This window comes from Python bivittatus, unplaced genomic scaffold (genome assembly GCF_059951505.1).
Source record: "Python bivittatus isolate LINGU-HERP-01145 unplaced genomic scaffold, Pbiv_v1 ctg000330_np1212, whole genome shotgun sequence".
NCBI lineage: Eukaryota > Metazoa > Chordata > Lepidosauria > Squamata > Pythonidae > Python > Python bivittatus.
The window spans coordinates 3,393,708-3,417,655 of record NW_028277058.1 but is presented as its reverse complement, the minus strand read 5'-3'; the positions used below and the strand labels follow the sequence as shown (position 1 = coordinate 3,417,655).

At 38.1% G+C, this 23,948-nt stretch overlaps 1 long non-coding RNA gene across 2 annotated transcripts in view; it reads left to right on the top strand.

Moving 5' to 3' along the window:
• LOC148215880 (uncharacterized) overlaps window positions 1-23,897 on the top strand; it is a 51,746-nt gene extending 27,849 nt beyond the window's left edge. For both annotated transcript variants that reach the window (XR_015796343.1, XR_015796344.1), the window contains exon 3: window positions 21,120-23,897. This is a non-coding gene — a long non-coding RNA (uncharacterized LOC148215880). The remainder of the gene's footprint in view (window positions 1-21,119) is intronic.
• The last annotated feature ends 51 nt before the right edge of the window (window positions 23,898-23,948 follow it).

Here is a 23,948-nt window from a genome sequence, read left to right as displayed (position 1 = left end):
TCAAAATTTGAAAGTTTTGGCTGTAGCAGGAGGGCTGGAGGGCTTTGTTTGCTGAAGGGCTGGAGAGCGGTACAATAATGAGTGTCTGCAGGCAACAGTGAAGCAAGGTGGAGGTTACCTGCAAGTTTGGGGCTGCATTTCTGCAAATGGAGTTGGAGATTTGGTCAGGATCAGTGGTGTCCTCAATGCTGAGAAATACAGACAGATCCTTATCCATCATGTCATACCATCAGGGAGGCGCGTGATTGGCCCCAAATTTATTCTGCAGCAGGACAATGACCCCAAACATACACACAATGTCATTAAGAACTATCTTCAGAGTCAAGAAGAACAAGGAGTGATGGTTTGGCCCCCACAGAGCCCTGATCTCAACATCCTCGAGTCTGTCTGGGATTACATGAAGAGACAGAAGGATTTGAGGCAGCCTACATCCACAGGAGATCTGTGGTTAGTTCTCCAAGATGTTTGGAACAACCTACCTGCCATGTTCCTTCAAAAACTGTGTGCAAGTGTACCTAGAAGAATTGATGCTGTTTTGAAGGCAAAGGGTGGTCACACCAAATATTGATTTGATTTGGATTTCTCTTGGGTCCTGCCTAGCTTGATAGACCCCTGCTTCTATGGATCTGGTGCTTAGTGGCTGTTCTTGTGCAGCACTCAGTGCCTCAGTGTTGTCTAAACCCATACACCCAATACCAGAGCCCCCATAATAATGACCTGAGACCAATGACTGATCTAGGGTGACAAGATCTGGGGAAAGGCAGTCCCTCAAGTAACCTTGGCCATATAGGGCTTTACAAGTGACAACAGTACTTTGAATTGCACCCAGAAGCCCATTGGGAGCCACTGCAGTTCATGTAGCAGTGGTGTTACATGGGTATACCATGGTACTACTAAAACTATATATGGTGCTGCATTCTGGACTAGCTCCTTAAATCACTTCAAAGGTAGTCCCATGTAGAGCTCCCTGTTAAGAGCCCAATCAGGAGATAACTAAGACATGAATAACTGTGAGCAGTGCCTCCCAATGTAAGAATGGGCACAACTGGCACACAAGATGTGTTTGTGTGAAAGCTCCTCTAGCCATGGCTGCTAGGTGTTCTTCAGGCAGAAGCTATGAGTCCAGGAGAGCTCCCAGGTTGTGCACAAACTCTGACTGAGAGAGTATAGGTCATTCAAGGTTAACAATGGAAAATCACTAAATCCTGGGGGCCCTAAAACCTATAGCTACTCAGTCTTATCAGAGATGAGCCAAAACCAGTTCTTCTTCATCCAGATCCATACAGTCTTCAGGAATGGGAAGGCAGAATCACTTGGTTGGCCCAGGGCCAAGATGTACAACAGAGTATCATTAGCACATCGATGATAATTAACCCCATGCTGATGGACAGTCTCACCCATAGATAGAGATTAGAGTGGAGAGAGAGGTGGGCCCTGCAGCACCCCACAAAGCAGGAGCCTAGGGCTAGGCCTCTTCCCCTCTACCAACACTGACTGGAAGCAGCCTTGGAGGAAAGACAGGCCACTGAAGAACCATGCATCCAACTCCCAACCCCTCAAATGCTCTAGAAGCATACTATGATTGATAGTTTTGAAGCTGCCAAGAGATCAAGGGAAGGCTGGAGACTGGATGAACATTGTCTAATACAACCAGGTCCAACAATGGCCTCCTGGGGAGGGGATGAACCATCACCTCCTTCAAGGCAAGCAGAACCGCTTTCTCTTGCAAAGAAAAATTTACTATTGCTTGAACCCAATCATATGTCACCTCCTGGGAGGCCATAACCCACCAGGAGGGACATCAATCTAACATACTTGGCACAATTCAAGATCCAAAGGATCCTGTCAATTTCCTCAGAAGTAACCCAGGTAACCAGACAAGACTGGAGCCTAGTCATGTTTATAGGAGCCGCACAGATGGAATCCAACTCCAAGCAGATTTGAATGACTTCATCCATCAGTTGCATGGTGTGATCCTTACAACATCCCTGAAAGGGATCCTTTAACTCTTCCTTATGCAGAAAGGTCCAATTCACCTGAAACAGGGTCACCAGGCAATTGTATGTGGATGCAATGTGGGCAGAAAATTAAGCAGAGTTTGCCACAAAGTAGTCCTTAATAACAGATTTTTGCCTGTGCTCAGTCAGACTCACTCTTTGTCTTCCTCCTAAGGCAGTCTAGGCATCTCTTATACCACTTCATCTCCCAGAACTGTTCCAAAAACCAGAGAGTCAGCATAGGTGTGATCTGATCCAAGGCCTTCACATGTTCTTTCCAACCAACATCTAAGGCCCCAGTTGTACCGTGTACCAGAGCTTTTGCATCACTAGTGAGAAAGCAGAAATAGAAAATTCATACACACCCTTCAGCAATATACAATTTGATAAAAGAAACAGAGAAACTAAAATTAAATTGGGCTTAGAGTTTTTAAGAACTAGACAGAATATTCAATAATGTTTGAAGGCAACATATAACTCTTCATTTTGCACATAGTTGTACTAGATGTTTAACATTTTGAACAAGGATCCTATTATTTTAACCTCTTGGCAGAGTCCTGCTCATACTTTAGGGTGCCATAAACCAATATATGATAATAATATCCTCTAGTTACTGCCTCCTTTTATGTAATCTTTGACATAATCTAACATTTCCTTGTGGAAAACCTTGTCTGCCCTCCACTAAGTAGAATTCCCTTAGGGAGCTTTTAAATTACACCTCATTTTTCTAGCTTCAGAGACTCTGGCCTACCATTTGTAATATTCAACATCATTAATCTACTTTAATTAAAATGAGGCTGCAGTCTCATCCCTGCTTTTGCTCTGTAGGAACCAGTGAGGAGTTTACACCAATGAGGAATTGGCCCTCCAGCTGCCAATCCAACTTTGAACACTCATTCGTTTTCTCCTACCAGCTCATTTTGGGTGGTATGCATCCTAATTGGAGAAATGAAGGGCACTTTCTAACTTCTTAGTAAGTCCTATTAGCTATAATACCTTTTGTTTTGCTCTGCTTTTGCTTTTTTATCCCATATTTAACTAGCCAATGCTCTTCCCATATCATTTAATATTTTGAGACCAGCAATAAAGTGCTCCTAATATATCATTACTAGCTGTAAACACAGGAGACTCCAGTCACCCAAAATACCCATCTCCCATGAAAGCAGGAGAAGATTACACATTTTGGCATTACACACTGCCAACTTACTCATCAACAAATGGCCAAACTACAGAAGCTATTCTTTTCCCCGATAAGAGATTTGACTAACGAATATAAACATTTCTCATATTCTCCTTCCCCCCCGGCTTTCTCTCCCCCTTTATCGTACAATGTTCAGAGCCTCCTGTCCAACCACATGGAATATATAACTGAGATGGGTCTGATCCACATTTATTTGGACTGAATTTAGTAAAACTCACTTGTAAGGAACCACACAATCCTATTCTCAGGTAAGTTGCACTGACTTCAATGGATTCTAATGCCCAGTTAGATGATAGAAGGTTCTGAATATCACATGTTTTCACAAGTGTTAGATTTTCAGTGGATGTATCAAACTTTTACAAGATTGTTCCCATTATTTATTTGTGGAAACCATCCTACTTTTGATTAAGTGGTATTATTCTTGCTCCAGCAAGTCTCCTTCCTAGGGGCTGGGGGGTGGGGCAGGGAAGCCAGCTCTAATTCTGTACCCCATAAAAATGTGGGAAATTGGGAACAGCCATTTCAGGTCTGCTTTAGAAGTTGCAGACAGAAGAAAGTTATAGTTCTAGGGCTGACTTGCTTATTCTTTAAAATAATAATAATAATAATAATAATAATAATAATAATAATAATAATAATAGTCTGGATAATAGACATTGCAATACCTGGAGACAGCAGGATAGAAGAGAAAGAACTAGGGAAAATCACAAAATATAAAGACCTGCAAATAGAAGTAGAACAACTATGGCAAAAGAAAGCACCAATAGTAATAAGCACCTTGGGTGCAATGCCAAAACATCTGGAGCACCACTTGAAAACCATCAGCATTGACAAAGTCACCATCAGTCAATTGCAAAAGGCAGCTTTACTTGGAACAGCTTACATCCTGCGACGATACCTTTAACACCACCAAACAACATCTGCCCATCCCAGGTCCTTGGGAAGGACTGGATAGGTGGATAAACATGCTAAATCCAGTCTAAACATCTGGCTGACTGTATGACCAATCATCATCATCATCATCATCAATCTGCCAAACCACTTATGAATCTCTGAAATCTTTTATGTTGACCAAAGACTTCAGCTCAACTCTCCCTTTGCAAATCTGAGTGCAAATAAAGATCCAAAGGACTTCCCTTTCTGCATCACTGCAGTATAACAAACACCACATCTCATTTTCCTCCATCGGCAGATGGAATCTAGTGCCATGTGCTCTTCTGCCTGCCCTGCAACCTACAGTGAAGAGGAGGGGAAACCTCCATACAAGGCTTTGAGGGTAACAAGGGAGGTGTTGCAGAAATGGAAAATCACTCCCCTCCTGTTCCATCTGTGGACAGCTATTTCTATTTATAGCATGGTATTTTCTCCCCAGAGCAAGTCAGGCAGCAGCTATCACTAACTTGGATGGCTGTCTGATTCTGATTCTCACATGTCTCAGGAGGCGAATGTCATCAGAGTTCCAGAGAAAGCATCAATGGGGCCTCATTTCATCTAAAAAAATGTACTCTATAGGGCCCTGTTTCATATGCTGTTATTGAAATGTATGCATGGCAAGACGCCACATCCAGAGTTTGCATTCATTTTCTTTAAAACCCCAGAATTTATTGTACAGGCCATAACTGCAAGGATGAAGAGTTTCAGATTAGTTTAAAATGCCTGTTAATTCTTATTATTTCGGTGGCTTGTGTCAACCTCTGATCTGATACTAATATTACTTTTTAAAATGCCAAACTGTCATACTGTATGGCACAGTCTAATGTGATTATAAGAATAATAGAAGATTTTTTAAAAAAAATATTTTGTAAATTTGTGCAATTTTTGTATTTTGTAAAGCATCAATGTATTTTCCTTTTCTTCTCTCTTTCTTCCTATCTTTTTTCTGTTCTTCTTAAGGAGCTTTAAAATAAATAAATAAATAAATAAATAAACAGACAGACAGACAGACAGACAGACAGATAGATAGATAGATAGATAGATAGATAGATAGATAGATAGATAGATAGATAAATATGGAAGAAATGAAATCACTATTTACCACTAGATATTTTTGCAAGTTTCTTTTCTTTCTTTTTTTAGTAATTGCCTTGTCAGGAATTTTCTATTCCATGTTTACTATTAAACTCTGTTCTTCCCAACTGGTTTTTGCAGGCTAATATTTTATCACAATTCCTATCACTTTTAAATTTCAAACTCCAGTCCCCCATTCAAAAACAAAAGACTGCTAATGCATTCTTCTTCTCTCATATATTTTTTTTAAATAAAACAATATTATGGATATGAATTACATGAGGAAATTATATGTAACATTGTAGTATATCCATCTCACATGAACATCAATTTGTAGGCATATGTGTGCAGGGGTTTTAAATATTTATTTACATTATTTTTGCTAAACCAAGATCTTCATTTCATGCTTTACTGGGTTTAGAGGTGTTTATGGCCCTGTTTTTCTTATCTCTGAGGAACAGGTTGAGAATTCTTGTCACTTATCTGTCTTCGAGGACTTTTGTACTGGACATATGTGAGTTTTCTATGAAGGTTAAAATACCTTTGTTTCATGCCACCAGAGAGCACTGTTGCATTGTTATGTTTGGCTGTTTTGTTCTCTTGAAGACATTTGCCATAAAACTAGGCAGGCTAATAAGGCCGTGCTAAATATTCCTTCTTTCAGGCCATATGACAAATGTCACAGCTGCAGAAAGCATAATAAATCAACTGGTCTTTTCCCCCCACTTGTTTGGTGTGTTTGGAGCTTGACGTTCCTTTGACATCCCGCCCTCCCCTTTATAAATAAATTATCTTAGAGTTCCAAAGGTTGCAAATACATGGCTAAATATGCCAGTCCAATGGCATGGCTGGATGCCAAGACTGGGCCCCCCTAGGACGCTCAGGTAAATCAAGCCATCTTTGCATCTCCATGTTTCCAATGTAGGTACCATTTCTCAAAGGTCAAGGAAGTTGAAATAGAAGTGGGGGGGGGGATCATATTCTTAGAAATTAGGATTATCAGTGGGAAGAGGGGAATAGAAGCCACAAGGTAATCTGACTATTTGTATTCTGTGGAATTTCCCATTGCCATCAAGCACTGTCAGAAGAAGCTAATGATTTGAACAAAACACATCTGGTGTCCCTTTAAAAAAAGAATGTAAGATTAATGTATTCTAATGAATCCAGGATAATCATATTGTTAACCCTCTCCCTTACTAAGAAATGATGAAAATCTTTTATGGTAGAAATACAAAACACACACACACACATCTACAGTGTAACCTTAAACTGTGGTCATAGAAACTGCGCTACAAACTATTGTTTGATAAATCATTCTTACTTAATTCTCTATTATTTTGTCTCATTTCCTCATTTCCTTCCTCTGAAGATGAAAACTTGGATGTCTCTGTAGAGTTGCACTATGATAGTATTATGTAAAATCCATTCTGCTTTTAACATCTTGTCTCCTATGGTTTGTTCAATTCTTATTGATATAATTGAATGACTTAAAAAGAGGTTGACTTTAAAATAATGTAGATTATCAGCCACAGGCTCTTATGGCCTCTTTTTCTTCTGTCTATGATTATGATATTCCTTTATCTCACTATCTCCAGCTTGAATACCTCCCATTCCCTTTAGTAATTATTGGCTCATTCCATTTCAGGTCCCAACATAGTGCCATTATTGTACCCTGTGGGTTTGATAAGCTTGTATTATAATGACTTTCGCCTTTGGAAAGAATCTTTTCTGCTGTGGAGTAGCATTGACATGAACATTTCCTCCACATCACTGGTGGAAATCAAGCATTAACAAGAATCTTAATAAGTGCAATCATATTTTAATCCCAAACTATTCTGAACTGAGTATTTTAATCAAACTACCTTCCAGAGCTTGCAGAAACATAGTGTACTTTGATGAAGTTATTCAAATTGCTTCTGTTCAAAACTAGGTCATTGGGGTGCACAAGAGGGGAAATTATGCAGGCCCTCTTTTCAGAAGTGCATCCTTTGAAACTGGTCTCTGAGGCACTGTGTGTGTGTGTGTGTGTGTGTGTAATTCATCAAACATTACTTCCATACAAGTCCCATTAAAATAAAATAGTATTTGCACATGAAAAAGCACTTGGTAAATTGGCACTTGTAATTGTATCAAGAAGCAGTATCCAGCATTCATGACGATGAATCTCAAAACTGATATCTTTGGATGAGAACTTGTCTACCAAGGAACCCCCAGATAGCTTACTTGGGATACAAATGAGCAAACGTTTGCCTGAAAAACAGCATGGCAAAGAGTCCTAGCAATTTAGGCCTTGAAGGGAGAAAGTCTTGATGTAGATGATTGTAACTATGTACAAATGTGCAGGTAGAAAAATAGAAGCATGCATACATCCATGAAGACACACACACATATTCATGCATGCACACATATCTACTTACTGAATGTTTGCAAGCAGACCATTTCTCAGAAATGCTTTAATTTGGATTCTTGCTCTGAACAGAGAAGTGGATTTGATGTCATTAATGGATACTTTCAATTCTGATTCTCTATAGTGAACATTGTTTGTGGTTGTCAGCCCTACAAGGTAGAGCAGACTAAGAAACCAATGCATATAGGTCAGGACTACTTTTATTTTAACTGCCATAGCAACAGAATCTTGAAGTCTGAATGTGCTCCTGTATTTATTTTCCTATGAACAGGGAAGGGCTTGTCTGAGGTGGTTTCTCAATTTATTTTCTGTGAGATTTGCCCCGTTCGACAGAGAAACTCTCGTGACACGTGTGGTTCACAAAGAAGGTTTACTCATGCGTAACGTAGTAGTCACAAGCAAAGCCAGGACTGGCTTGGTACAATTGCATCACTTGTTATATTCCCCCCTTCCCGCGCTTTTTTCCCGCCCCGCGATCACGTTGCTGCTGCGGATTATCGGCCCCCCAATAATCCCCCTTGATTGTCCATGATGGCAGGTTCGGTCAGGGTCCATTGTCCTTGATGGGCAGTCCCCCCCCGGCTTGGGTTGGTCCCTCCCCGTTACGTGCAAGCCCGAGGGTTCTGTGCTGCGCGCGATCTTGTTTCGCTGCCTGCGGCCCCGTTCATTGTTGGCTCGCGCCGTTATCAGTTTATAGTTAAACGCTTCCGCTGCGGTTTTCCTGTTTGGCTGGGCGCAGGTGGCCCATTAATTAGCGGCGCTTTCAGTTCCTCTTTTCCTCGCTAGCTACCACCGGTGGAGTTCGCTGGCTACGAGCTTCCCCGAAGCCCCGTGCTGACCGAACCTGACATTTTCTTGGTCTGGACTCAAACCCCACTTATCTGCTTGTTGCCTTGGTTGCAGCTCTTCTTCCTGTCCTTCAAGGCTATTTCCTATGCCCCTTACATCTCTGGACAATGAAGTCATTGACATTGTACTGTGTTTTATGCCATCTTCTCCACTCTGACACAGAACTGGAAAACGTTGAAAGATGCAACAGCTCCTTTTGCACCTAATAATTCCTTCCCTGGCAATTCCATCTCGCCTGTCCCAAATAACAGGGCATGCTAGCTTAACTGCTATTGATGTTACCATTCATTCATTCATTCATTCATTCATTCATTCATTCATTCTCCATATTTGGTAATTATCCTGATCCTATGAGGATCCTGATCCTACGCTGTCTATAGATAGACACAGTCAAATGGAGCTAAATGCTTGTTGAAATAGGAACATTATAACCATCTTTTGAAACGTGAGAAGGCAGGATGCCATTTGCACCTCCAGGAGTAACATTTCTCCAAGGCAGTATGAGACTGCCAGAGAGAAGGCCTGTTTCCTCATCCAATTCCTGCGAACCTCACAAAGAAGACAATCCCTCAGTAGGTTCTCTCAGGTTGCATGGACCAGATGGATAGGGACAAATTTGGCAAAATGGGGCCTGCTGCATATGAGCACAACGGGAGGCTCAGATGACTGTAATCCACGAGCTAGTGAAACAAGAAACTAATAAGAGAGAAGAAGTAGCTTAAGATGTTGCTTTGCAGACTGATTAGGATTCAGGCATTATTCTGAAGAATTTACATGATCACCCTGCTAACACAGCAGGATTGGTTAACTGTCATCCATAGGTGCTTTGGATGACCTCAGTATTGATGGATAGTGTGGAGTACTTTTCATCTTTTCTATTTTTTAGTCTAGAGTCATGTTCTTGACTGCTTAATTAGGTTAAACTTTAAGCTAATTAAAGTACATGTTAATAAGCCTGTTCATATTGCCATCATTCTACCTTAACTTAGAAAGTATCACAGAATGAGCTCCATTAATTTGGTGATGGAAACAAAGCTAGAAATCTTAACCACTATTACTAATATTGTCACTGAAAAGCTTTTGCACAACTTCTAGAAAACCCAAGAACTGAACTGGCGATTGTTCTTTCCAAGAACACAGTTTGCACACTAGTAGTTGATGGTTATCATAGTCCTAAAAACTATGCTCTTCGTTACAAATCCAACTGGTATCACCACAGTCAACTTCTTCCTTAAAATTGGTGAATTAGTTTTTGTGTGATTTTTTAAAATTAAAACCAACTGGGCTAAAGTATTGCTACTACTAGTAGTAACTTTTTTTTTTTTTTTTTTGGTGCCCTTATTTTGTGCCTTCAAATCAGTGTTCACTCCTGATCACTGCCTGGACAAGTCCCTACAGTTTTCTTGGCAATATTTTTTGGAATTTTTTGGAAGTGTTTTGCCATTGCCTCTTTCCTAAGGTTGAGAAAAAGTGACTAGCCCAAGGTCTCCCAGCTGGCTTTGTGCCTAAGGCAGAATTAGAACTCATGGTCTCCCAGTTTCTAGTCTGGTGCCTTAACCACTACACCAAACTGCCTCTAGTAGTAACATTATTCAAATAAATTATTAAATAACTTAATCTAAAATTTTTAAAAAAGGAAATGGGAAAAAAAGGAAGTTTAAATAGTTAAAAACTAAAAGTCCCAATAAAAAAGTAAAATAGAGCAAACCAAATACAAAAAAAGAAATAAGATAAAGTGTTTAGGACCACTGAAATACTTAGTTCATACTCAGTGGAATAATTTTTACATTATTCATATATCTGCTTCTATTATTTCAAAATTATTCCACTAAGAAATATCTTCATTTAAACAGATTGAAGCATTTCATTGACCATCCATTCCTTACCCAGACCTTATTCCCTATAGCACTGGGACTGAAAGAAAATTCATGCAGCTTCATTTAATCCTTCTTTGAAGATTTCATTAAATGAAATCTTCTGTTAATTTCTGAGGACATTTGTCTATGAGGAAATCTTTGTTCTGCTGTCATTTTTTTGTGGGGAGGAGGTCCATTTTCTGTGAGTTCTCAGGATTTACATGAAGACTACCCTGACACTTTTGCATTTTCAGCACCTTGTTGAACCAATACTCTAAGCGGCATCTTGAGTTGGCAGATGTACTGCATGTACCCAGCTGTGAACAGAACATATGTAGCAGCCTAAGATTTAGGGAAGTGCTATAAATTAAACTGTGCACAGGTGTTAGAATCCAATGTCTCCTCTTGTCTGCAGGAATAATTGCAATGTTAATAAGAGCAAGTATTGATTTTCACTTCTGCATAATGCTCTGTTCTTTAACCATGCTTAAGCTGGTCAGAGAGATTCACATCCCCCATAACCCCTTTAAGATGTGCTGTAGGAAAGAGGAAAATACTTAATCTGTCTAACTTCTTGATTATGGTAATTGGTAGGAAAATGCAGGGAAATAAAACGTAGACTTTCAAACCTGGCAGCCATTTTCATTTATTTTACACAATACATTAAGTATTTCTAAAATTACAGGTTTTATGTGTGAATACTTTAGAAGTTTTAAGTGGACATCTGTATTATCTTTGGATAAATCTGGCAAGCATATATCACACTGGTATACTTTCTGTATAGCAGAGATTTGCTTTAATTTGCTTTAGTTCCTATTGAATAGTATCTCCTTTGTAATAATCTAAATTTGTTTCTACATAATATGAAAATGGAAATGGGTTATTCTGATTCAGTGGATTCCTGTAGGTATGGCAACAGCTTTTTCCCCAACATTTCTGTATGTGCAACAGACGAGGGGTGTGCAAATGACTCCACAATTTGACCCAGAGTTGATTCTGAATCATTTATATTTGGTTCAACTGTAATCATTAGTACAACTTGAGAAATGGTGTGAGACAATAGAGGCACCTGAAGAGTCCAGTACTTTCATCAAAATGGTGAAAGCAGCATTGCACTGTTGCAGCACGAGCTCTTCCCTTTTGGTACATCTACACAAAGCCCAAAGCATGTATGGCTTTCAAATGGGGCTAAAGGGTTATAAACACCACAAATGGGGCTAAAGGGTTATAAACACCAAGGTAGAGGCACAAAAGGGAGAAGTTAGAAACCAAATAGTCTTGTCCTTTCCTTTCCTTTCCTTTCCTTTCCTTTCCTTTCCTTTCCTTTCCTTTCCTTTCCTTTCCTTTCCTTTCCTTTCCTTTCCTTTCCTTTCCTTTCCTTTCCTTTCCCTCTCTCTCTCCTTCCTTCCTTCCTTCCTTCCTTCCTTCCTTCCTTCCTTCCTTCCTTCCTTCCTTCTTTCTTTTCTTTTCTTTTCTTTTCTTTTCTTTTCTTTTCTTTTCTTTTCTTCTTTTTTAAGTTTTTTTATCTGCTGCAGTTGTTAACTTTAGTTTAGTTTTTCTTTAATATGTCAAACAATAATACATAACAATACAGTGGAGACTTTAGTATAAAGTATTAAACTTAAGACAGACATCTTTATTGTACATCAAATTGCTTGATGTTGTTTTGCAGTTGTTTATTAATGCCACATTTAGCTTTGGATGCAAAATGTAAACAACTTTATGCTTATCAACATTGGCATTTTAGAAATCATAGTTAACACTGATATAAACTTCTTCTTTAGGCAAGAAATTAGGAGATCATGAATTCTAGTTCTGCCGTAGGGACAGCACCAGCTGGGGGACCTCAGGCCAGTCCTTCTCTCTCAGCCCTAGGAAGAAGGCAATGGCAAACCCCTTCCAAAATCTTGCCAAGAACTCGTACATGCAGGGACTCGTCCAGGCAGTTGTCAGGAGTCAACACTGATTTGAAGGCAATAAATAAACAAACAAATAAATAAATAATTAAATAAATATTAGAGTGTTATTCATCTGAACTCAATATTGTATAAATATCACTGTACTAAAATAATATAATGTACTACTTATGTTTTATAATAATGCATTTTTTTTATAAAAGCCCAATGCATGTACATCAAAGGTAAAGCTTTTTTCACATCACTGTGGTGCTGCTTTTATCACCAGTCCCTCTTGCTGCCCTCTCTGTGGATACACTACCTGTTCATAGGGAAAACAAGGGGGACAAATGAGGGAACAATCTCCACCCCTTTGGGAGTGTTGAGAGATTGCATTCAAGTATCTAAGGATTGGGACTCATTCTGATGAAATCATGACTTATTCCAACTGCCTTAGTTGAATGAGCTGGATGAAAAGGATTATCTAAATCCCTTCCAACTGGAGTTCAGACATGGCCATGGGGAGGAAAAAAACATTGTCGCTCTTGTGGATTACCTGCAGTGGGGCCTTGGTGGGGATAGCAAACCCCTTCTGGTTCTGTTTGATCTCTCAGCTGCATTCAGTACCATCAACTACTGTATCCTGTGAGGCCATCTGTTAAGATTAGGAATCAAGAGCTCCATTTTGTAGCATTCTGTCCTTCCTGAGTAGGCAGTTCCAGTCAATGTTAATGGGGAAGCAGTGGTTGAAGCCTTGGGCACTTCCATGTGGGGTGCCCCAAGCAATGGACCACTTCTCTATTCTTTTTAACATCTATATGTAGCTTCTGGGTGAGGTCATCCTAATGTTTGGGTGAGGTGTCAACAGGTGCCAATAATACCCAGCTCTATATCAAACTGGGGATGGGGTGGCCATCTTGATACTAGCTCCTTACTTTGGAATAGCTTGTCCTCAGACTTCAAAATGGCCCCCCACTATATTGTCATTTAGGAAAGTGTTGAAAACAATGCTTTTCTGCAGGGCTTTGGAATGGAAGATCCTTATTAGATGACAGAGTAGATGGGATTAGACAGGTATGCTTTTATAATTGTAAACTGCCTGGGATCTGACAAATGGTTATGAGAGAATGAGGGAGAGGAGAGGAGAGAAGGGTAGGCTACTTTCTTGTTTATTACTGATTACTTATATTGTGATATAACACCACTTGTTTTGTATTCCCACACTGGAACAGGCAGTTTTTATACATCTTAAAATAAATACATTACTTGATATGCTGGTAAACCATTGCCCCTGCTATATTTTAACAAATAGAGCACTAGCTATAGTTTAGTTATCCTCTCACAAGATCTAAGCTGGATTTCTCTATGCACAGAGTTTAAATAGTTATTTGCATTCATAACTGGCAGCAAATTTCTCTCTCTCTCTCTCTCTCTCTTTTTATAAGTTAGGAATTGTCAGAGAGGGATAAAGCATCTTGACATGAAAAAATCAGGAAACATAGCTCTATCAAATGAAAGATTAGAACTTCTTCACCTTTATTAGATATAGCACAGCCCTGATAGGATACATAAAAGTTCTAACAATAGTATAAGGTCATAAGGTTACCCATATACTAAATAATTTTGCAAGATGCTGAGTTAGCATGGAGATGTAAAGTTCTTCTATAGCCTATTGCAAACATTTGCACATCTGCTTTGCTGGCTACTTTTTCCCAGACTAATTGGACAGCTTTATTACTATCGTTCTTATCAGTTCCAACCCCAATCTAAAAGTTTTAATAGCCTGGCACCTCTAACAAGGTATTTCCTGATATTCTAGTTCAAAACATGCATCTATCACCAATCGAAACCCTTGCTTTGCTGCTCAGCTGGTGAAAGAAACCAAATATACTCATTCTCAGCTTTAATTGAGTTGAAGTAGGGCTGTTGTAATCCTCCAAAGTGATCAGTTCTTGGGTGCAGCAAAAAATTAACTCGTAAATCACATCTAAGGATGCTTTATCCATGTCAGTGCTAAGCCACAATACTGGCCGCGTACCACTTGGCAGCCATCTCAAACAATCCTTGGATTTTTCACTCGCTCTCTCTGCATTGAGCACTCTATAATGACAGTGCTTTGTGGCTGCATTGTGATTCTTGTCTCTAAATTAATACCCATGATGCAGGAGAATTAATTAAGCCCAGTGACTCAGTGTTGAACAATTATGTTATTCTAAGACTGGCTGCTGTATTCTTCACAATGTCATTATTCTCTTTCTCAGCTGAAGACCTTTTGCTTGTAAGTATCCATGACATCCTCAAATTTTCATAATGTCCTGGGGTGGTTTAGATAAAACACCAGCAGTTTCAAAGTAGAAGACAAACAGCAGCAAAAAAACACAAGGCATTAAAAGTAAGTTTTACAAAACTTCCAAATTACAATTACTTACTAACAGAAGCAAACATAAAGCAAACTAATGGGCATACTTTTTTACAATAGCTTTCATTCATGTTTATTCAATTAAAGCATCCTCCATAATTATCAATGAAATGTATATAATGAGAAATTTCTTCTGCCACAATAATAAAGGAATTACAATAGCCATGAAACAATGTCTAGTAGGAGTTTTCAACTGGGCTTTCAAGAAGCAGGAACTATCATCCTTAAAGTGCATGAGAGTAAAAGAATTGACTTTGACCGATCAGATGACTGAGTAGTAATTTCATAAAATTCTATATATCTGAATGGAAACAGATTCAGCTGGTTTACTGTTAAGATGGAATGACCAAATTTGCATTTTCAAAACTAATGCACAAATTGAAAAACAATCATCCTTCGGTCTTCCTACTTCTCTGATCTAATTGTTCAATTAAAGCATTCTTGTAAATATCATACAGATTAGGGAGACATGAAGTACACACGATGAGGAAGAATGTACACATTAGGAAGAAATAGTGTACAAAAGACTTACCCTGGAGATCGCTGCAGAAGACATGTATATTAGGGGAAAATACATGTCATTTTTCATGCACATTAAAGAGCATCCTGAATTTTGGTGGATTTTTTAAAGGGTCTTGCACATTGCTACAGACAGATCTGTACATCCTAACAGAAAACACACACACACACACACACACAATGTCAGTTACTGTGCAGCTGTGTAATTAACATCTAAATATGGTCATATTTGTTCCTTAATTAAGGTCCAGACTGCAAGTGAACAAAAGTTGGACTTTTTTTCTTTTATACCAGTGTGCAGGATTTCTGCTTTGAAAAGATATGAGTAAGATGCTGAAACTAAGAATGTTATGGAGAGAGGAAGATGGAGGATGGTTGATGTGGATTCTAAAGCTTGAAGAAATATATGCATTCTCTCATGAAGTCTAAGTACCCACAGAAGTTAAATCACAGTTCATATCTTCCCTCCCAGGGTAAGGAAGGAAAGGCGAATAAAATAAAACCAAGAAACATGAGAGGGAGAGAAGGAAAGGAAGAAGGCAGAAATAAAAAAGGAATCAGAAAACAGATAATTAAGGTATTCTGGGTTTCCCATGGGTATTTACTATACGCTTTCTGCTTTTTTGTAAGATTTCATCATGGGTGTGAATGAAATTCTTCCTACAAGCTCTGTAAACTAACAGTACCCTGATTTATTAGATTATCAGCTACATTTATAAGCAGTACAAAATGAAGAAGAACATATGAAATTATGAAGCAGCTACTATGGCTAAAACTCTCTTATTAAACTTAAAATGCACATTCAGTTTATTGGGGTGAAATAAAATACTACAAAAGCACCTGAAGAACATTGGTAATGCTTCACTGAATGCTTTCCAGATCTGTGAATCTTCAGAGAAACTGAAGGAGCAGCTTTCTGGAAGATAAGTACATACTTGTCCTAAAAAATAACAATCACTTTGACTATTTCTCACTTAAAGAAACATTTAAAAAGTGTTATTTTGCTCCATCATATGGAAATGAAAATTACCTCTTTTAACATAAAAATAAATCCTAGCTGCCTTCTCACTTCTACTATCCTTTGATCATCCTGGGCTGCACCAGAAGGTACTGGTGAAGTGATATTTGTTCCTTATTTAATTCCCCTTTTTGTGACCATATGTAAAGTTTAGCATTGGCCTCAAACTGTCTGGATGATCCTTGTTGCATGCCAACATCATATTTTAAGTATTCATGACAAAATGTGTCCCTGGAGCTATGCACTTCATGTGGCCCAAATTATATTTTTAAAAACATGCTTAATTATTAATGTAAGAGTGTTCCTTTCTTTCCACCTCTATAGGAAATAAAAAATGTTCCTTTCTTCCCTCTCTGTAATGTAGGAGGAGAGCTTCTTCCTTCTCTATAGGAAGAAAGAAAGTATTGTTTCTGAAAGGTGGAATAGGATATTTATCTAGAATGGGATAAAAATGTTTCCTTCCTTCCTTCCTTCCTTCCTTCCTTCCTTCCTTCCTTCCTTCCTTCCTTCCTTCCTTCCTTCCTTCCTTCCTTCCTTCCACTGTATTTCTTCCTCTTCCTCCTTCATTTTATTTTTCTCTTTCCTTCTCACACACACACACCAGCCTTCTTTCTGGAGTGGAGTGATCACATTTGTAGCTAAATTAACTCTGAAGAAAGATCTCTGACTATCTTTTACCAATTAATGAAACCACCAGTCAACCACCCTTTCTGTCTGACAAATAAATGGTCGGTTACATGCCTGCTAACATCACACCCATTGCTAGTTCATAAGTGAGAAATCATATGACCCAGTGATTTCACAAGGCAATAGAATTCTTTGAGATTTGTACAACTACATTTTTAACCCAGTATTTACAATAGCAAAGGATGCAACAGTTAGAGGCAAATGAACATTTTCCAAGTAGAATAGATTTGTGATCTGAGTTCTAGTAAAATCTGCTAGTGATATATCATGGAAAATAAAATCCTGTAAAAAAGGAGGGATAGATTCCATGCATATGAAGTTAACAATCATTTTAAAAGTAAATTTTATTAGCTAGCCAGGTGGCAGAAATACAGTCTATGTGTCTCTCTCCATGCTGAAGTATTGCTGCATCAGGGAGGGCAGTCAGTGGGCTCAGGCATAAGGTCAGTCTATAATAACCAGCAGTCAAGCTGATGAGGAAGAGAAGTTGGAAACCACAGCATCTTTGAAACCCACTGTATCAATGCCTGAGTTGGCACCTGCCTCTGAGACAGGATAGAGAAACATGGAGCTTTAAAATACCCAGGAAGAAGAAAGCTTTAGTTGTCTACATCTGCAGAAACAAGTTCAGAACTTCCCCCAAAAGAATGATGGCACCGTCATGTGGCTATGCAATGGCCAGGTGTTAACATTTCAGATGCTTCCTGGGGTGTAGGTCTTTCAGGCTCCACACTGTGTCAGAAAAGGGGCACAGTGTCTCCTAAAGATGCTCTTCTTTTCATTCTCTGAGTTGCTGGTTATTACACAGACATGACAAAAACAATCTGACAGTCTTTGTCTCTCTCTGTGTTAATTCTAGGTCACCTTGTTTTTGCCATTATTTACTTGATCTTTGTAAGCTGCAGTGGCTGACACTTGGGCTTAAGCTTGATAATTGTATTGAGTTTGCATATCCTACGCCATAAATTGGCACTAAGAAGGATTCTGATCTTTAATCTCGTTCAGAGTATTCCAGAATACTCTGATTGCAGCCACAGGCAGTACATGCTCTAAATGAGATTGGAGAGCAAATTAAAATAAATAATGTTTCAGTAAATCACATTGTCCTGGCTAAATGCACTTAGCAGTTTCATTTTCCCTTGCTGAGCTGGTTTCAAGGAAATTAACAATCAATTTATGTTTTTGATGGAAGAACAATGGATCTGTTTTCGCAGGTAAGCTAAGGTTGGGGTACTTCTCCTACTAATATAGATTCACCAGAACTTCTGGATGGAACCCCCACTCCCCCAAAAAATCAGAGCATTGAGATGGATGTGTTTATGTGTAGTTGTGTATGACTTTGTGCTGCCCAAAACAAACGTGGCAGATTTATTAAGAAAGTCTTAGCCATCAGAGTACACCTCAGTAAGGAAGTTAGGCTTTTTTGTGATTGTTTTCTTTGCAATCAGCCAACAGCAGCTTCAGTACTGTGCCTTGCTTTAAAGAATCAAGGAAAATAATGAACAAAGAAAAGAATATAGCAATTAAATATGATCTATCTACCATTATTACATTTTGTCCTTCAGGGTGGCTTCTTGTTCTTAGAAAGATTAAGAAGGGTTCAAAACATGGCCTATATGAGGACAGGCAAGATCAAGACAACCAACATATACTGGAAAGGAATTCATATGATGTCTCTGGCCATTTCTGCAGAAGAGATTTATAGTACCTTCATAGCATCACCCAGCTGTCATTGAAAAGATAGACCACCTGTCCCCATTACTGTTACTTTGGCAAAATGATGACTGGGGAAATCTAGAAGAAGTAGTTGCTACTGGGAAAATAACCTCTAGTACTGAAACTTCAGAAATTTACACTAACTACACAATAAAACAGTATTTTATTTCATATACAATATTTCAGAGAATATATTGGACCACTACAGATCACCAAGTTATCACGTTGTGTCAATAGTATGTGACACAAAGTATGGCAGATTTTCCACAGCACTTCTAGAATTTCATAGATGTAGCATTCTTTTCATTCAGAAAAAAAACTTGCTTTCCTTGCATTTTTGCATAGTTTTTTTCAGACTCTGAGCTTAAGATGTCAGACTTCTAAGTATTGCTCTTATACAGAAAGAATTAGCGTGTGTGTGTATGTGTATATGAACTGTATGTTTGTGTGTATCTCTATCTATCTATCTGAATGACTGAGTTGAGTTGAGAATGGATATGTACTGTAGTGGCCCCAGTATGTTCATCAGAGATGAGAATTTCTTCTATTTCTTCACCATGGGCTTTGCCAAAGGCATAAAGGGAAATGTGTGAATACAATGAAGCATTCTAGGGATTCCTGAAAAAGGTTTTTTGCTAATATGTTTGTCATATGTTGAGAATGAACTGCTACCCATTATCAGCAATCTGGCAAAGGGGAGTCCTCTTTTTAAGATGATATCAGGTTTCACAGATTAGTTGAGGAGTGACTTTATCAGTCATCTCATTGGTATCTAACCAAGATCCATTATCAGCTCAGTATTATCTATTGTCTGGAACTGGAGCTGGTCATAAATGTTTTCATTTCACATCAGGAAGCAATACTGGTTTCTACAGCTATAAAACCACGAGTTAAGACTAAATGACCTTCTGATTTTAGCCTTAATAGCATAATATGAATTTTATATACTAATCTGGAAATTTAAAAAATGTGCTGGTCTACAAAGCATTAATATAACAAGAACTCCTTATATTTGAAGCATGATCTTTAATCCCATGGGTGTGAGAGCAAATTCCTTATAACGAGGTCTCTCTCTCTTTCTAGATCCAAGTTAATTTGTTTTTTTTCATCACGAACCAAAGTCCAGACCTCATGATAACAATATTCTGTTCAAGCAGTATGGTAAGACACTGTTAATTTCTTCAGTGTCTTTAAAAAGAGAGAAATGAGATTTGTAAATTGTACGAAGATAGAAAAATGTTACAATGAATACATTAGATTATGCACTTACGATATGCTGAAAGCATTAAATATAGACAAGTTACAGCACTGAGTAGTCTAGGGACTTTAAAATTTAATAAGTGTAGCTGCAGGCAAAGCCTAGCAGATGTGAGAACTGAAGAGGAAGAGGATAAACTGCTGGTCGCATTCATTGAGAACAAAAAACAATGTGTGGATAATGTTTTTATTCTTCCTTTATTACCCAGTGTGTTCTTAAAGTGCCATCTATCACACACTTCTGCTCTGAATATTAAAGAAAGAAAGAAAAGGGGATAGGATCTGTGATATTGCAGATATGTGTATCCACAGTAATATGTAGATATTAACAGAGTTGGGGAAATAATATGTGTGTGTTTCATTGCACTAAGTTGGCAAAGACATTGGACTACATGCAACATTTTCATAGTAGATCTCTTTGGTTTGGTTTGGTTTGGCTTTTTGTCTTCCTTACTTGTCCTTGGTTGTGAGTTGCAAGAATCTGGCTGGTCACAAGATGGCAGTAAAGCATTTATTTTCTCCTTTCTTCCATCTGTTGGTCATCTGGATTCTTGCAGTTCATCTTCCCTTTTTCTTTCAGCCTTGCTATTAAGGTTCAGTCACAGAATCTTGGAAATTGAGCATGTGTGTACTTTAATTAATAAGAACATTGAGGTGGGTCCTCCTTGATGTCTTTGATCCTTTTTCTAACTCTCTGTTGTGTTAAAGGGGAACTAGTTCCTCATTTTGGAGATACAAAGGGAATGTTCTGCAAGGTTTTGCAAATGTTAATTTTTGTTCCAAGGCTCAGAGAATTCCAGTACAAGAAGCAATGTTACTTTTCTCCATAAGAAAGGTGACTACTCTCCTTAGTAATAAGTTTTAAACACACATACAATATGTGCTGAAAACATGGATCAGAAGCACTGGACATAATTTCCTTTTTCTTTTATGTGAAATAGAGGAAAAGGGGTAATTGTTATTCTAGGAGTGGTGGCAGCCCGAGATGAGAAGCACTGAGTTTTCATGTTTCATGTTTCATTTTTCCTTTTTTTTTTTTTTTTTTAAGTCTTCTGTTAGCCATCTGGATTTGAAACTGATTGGCTCAAGGTGTTACCTTTCTCAGTATTTTGAAGCCAGCAGGACTGAAGATAATTGAATGGAGGCTTCAAACTACATTGTCAGTGCAAATATAGTGACAACTTCTATGTACATATGCCCATAGTGTCACAAATATGTCTGGACCATAGTACAAATGAGTCAAGTTTCTGACAGAACACCTAGTAACAGATGAATGTTTCTTTTCTTGCAGGCTGAGAAAACTCATCCATATCAAGCCATTTCCAAACTTAGCAGAAACTGCTAATTCATAAGTACAGATAATCATATATGCATCTGTGATTTCTACAAGGAGGAACAAGGAAATTTCATTCAAGAATATGAGTTTGTCAATTGATAAATACTTTGGGGGATAAGCAGAAAAAGGAATGTTTATGTTCAAGTTACGTATATCATATTGTTCTAAAAAGTGTCTTTAATAAAAAGATATTACGACATTAATATTTTTATAGTAAGCAGGTTGTTGAGTGTTCAGTCACACAGTACAATATTATTTTTACTCATTTGCTCTGCCCTAGCGTATTAGGTTAGGCATGTAGGCCAAGAGAGAGAAAGATTCAGTGTGATCTATGAGACTCAAGAGAATAATCTAGAAATGTTTACTATCAAAGTCGAAGAGAGGTACACCAAATTGGATGTCTTAGGAATAATTGAACATTAGTGAACTAAAGTGGGCCATTTTAACTTAGATGAGACCATATGAAAGAATGAAGTAGTAATGATATTCTAAAATGATGTCTGTAATTATGTGCTCAGCTATAACCTAATAAGTCAGGGAATAAATCAATGGGAAATTGGAATGCCAGACTTGGAGTAATAAGAATATAAGAATTATCCTGATTGATCAGGTCTAGGCCTATGTAGCCTGTGTTCTATCTCACAGAATGCCTCACCAGATGCTTCTAGGAAACCCACAAGTAGGAGCTCAACGTAGCCCTCCGCTCCCTTGTTGCTCCTGTATAGCTAGTATAGTCATATTAGCCACTGATTGACCCATCCTATAGGAATTTTTGAAGCCAACACCATATCTTATGGCAGCATATTCCAAAAGTTTATTACACATTATATGAAGAAATCTTTCCTTTTATCTGCCTTATATTTTCTACTAGCCATTTTCATTGGGCAGCCTCTAGTTCTAGTATTGTGGGGGTGGGGAGACAGAGCAACTATTCTCTTCTCCCTGTTCAGTCTTTCTTTATCATGCATAATTTTATAACCTCAATCATATATCTTCATGAGTGATTTTTTTCTATGCTAAACAGTCCCAACTGCTGCATACCTTCCTCACAGCAATCCAGTCAGCCATTTCCAGGTGCAGATTGTAGGCTTATTATGGATTATTGGGGCCAAATATATATAAAACGTGGATAATGAAAGAGATTAGGTGTGTCAGAAAATAGGACAATATAAAATCATTGCAAGAAACATTGATATCCTTAATATGCTAAGTGAATCTGAGAAGCTACAGGAAGAAATAAAAGATACTGAAAAATCAAGTGGCAAAACAATTCCCAGAATTTCAAAGAGGAATTGATTCAAGAAAAGCTATTATTATAGGCAGGGAAAGTTGTGGGATGAAAGACTTGGGAACAAAAATGACATCTGATGACTGATTGCTGGCTTTCAACATCAAGCAAAAAATAATAAGAAAGGCTATCTCTGTCAAAATGAAGAAACATAACAAGAAAAAGTAAATGAGTAATATTTTTAGGGGCAGAGATATTGCAGAAAAATGTATAAAGTATGTAGAGAGAGTATACATTTAGGAAGTGACTCTACTAGTAAGTGAGATATGACAGGCATGACAGACAATCAGCTGTCAAACAGGAAAGCACCAAGTGCAGATTAAAACCGAACTTCGAAGCTGCAGGAAAAGAGGCAATTAAAGTGCTAACGGCTCTATATCAACAAATATGGAACAAATCCAAATAGCCTAGTAATTGGAAAAGATTTGTATATGCTCTATCTGCATATTCGTATATCTTATCTGTACACACACACTCATGCACACACAAATAGAACAGGGGGAACAAGAATAGGACATGGAGAGAAAAATGCCAAATAAACAGACAGGTTTTAGAAAAGTAGATTGATGGCACCAGATCAGCTGGCTAATACAAGATGGCTAAAAGAAAGGGCAAGGGAATAGAAGAAAGAAAATTTACCTTTGCTTCATTGACTATTGGAAAGCCTTTGACTACACAGATAACACCAGCATGTGAATCATACTAAGGCTAATGGAAATGCCAGAACACTTGATTATTCTTCTGAGGAATCTTTGCAATGTACGGTAAGCTCCTGTAAGAACTCAGATTGGAGAAACAGAGTGGTTCAAAAGAGATAAAGGAGGGAGTTAAGAATGTGTATTGTTCCCATTGTGAGAATAGTAGCAGTTACCAAAACAATCAACAGATGCTGACTGCCTATAATCACTAAATAGTCAGGTTTCCTCTCCTTTGCACCAGAAAAGCATGAGAAAGTGTTCCTTTCTGTTACAACTTAGAATTTATTTATGAAAGTAGAATATTCACTGGAATTCTTGTGTTGTAGCCTTACCTGTCCTAATAAATGCTACTAATCAGTGTTCTAGGAGAATTGTCTTTTGGATTAATTGCTTCTAGTTCAGATTGCTGGGAGTTCATCACCCATATCTGTTTAAATTTACAGTGAATATATTAACAGTAATGGTGGGCTTGGAAGAGATGACTATTGGAACCAAAATTGGAGATCAGAATGTTAACAAATTGAGATATAAAGACAATATTCCTTTAATATCCAAAAATGTAGACTTAGAAGTACTTGTTTTGAAAGCAAAAACTGGAAACTGAAAAATGTAGGTGAATGTTAAATATTAGAAAGTCAAAGAGAAAGTTAATTTGCATTTTCATAATTTTACAGTTGATGACAAAGAAGTGAAGGTTTTCCTGGGCTGAAAAGATGTACAGTGTACTGCTGAAATAAGGAGGAAATTAAATTGAATTGAATTAATCCTAGGATTTCATTTCAGAGAAACACTTTGCGT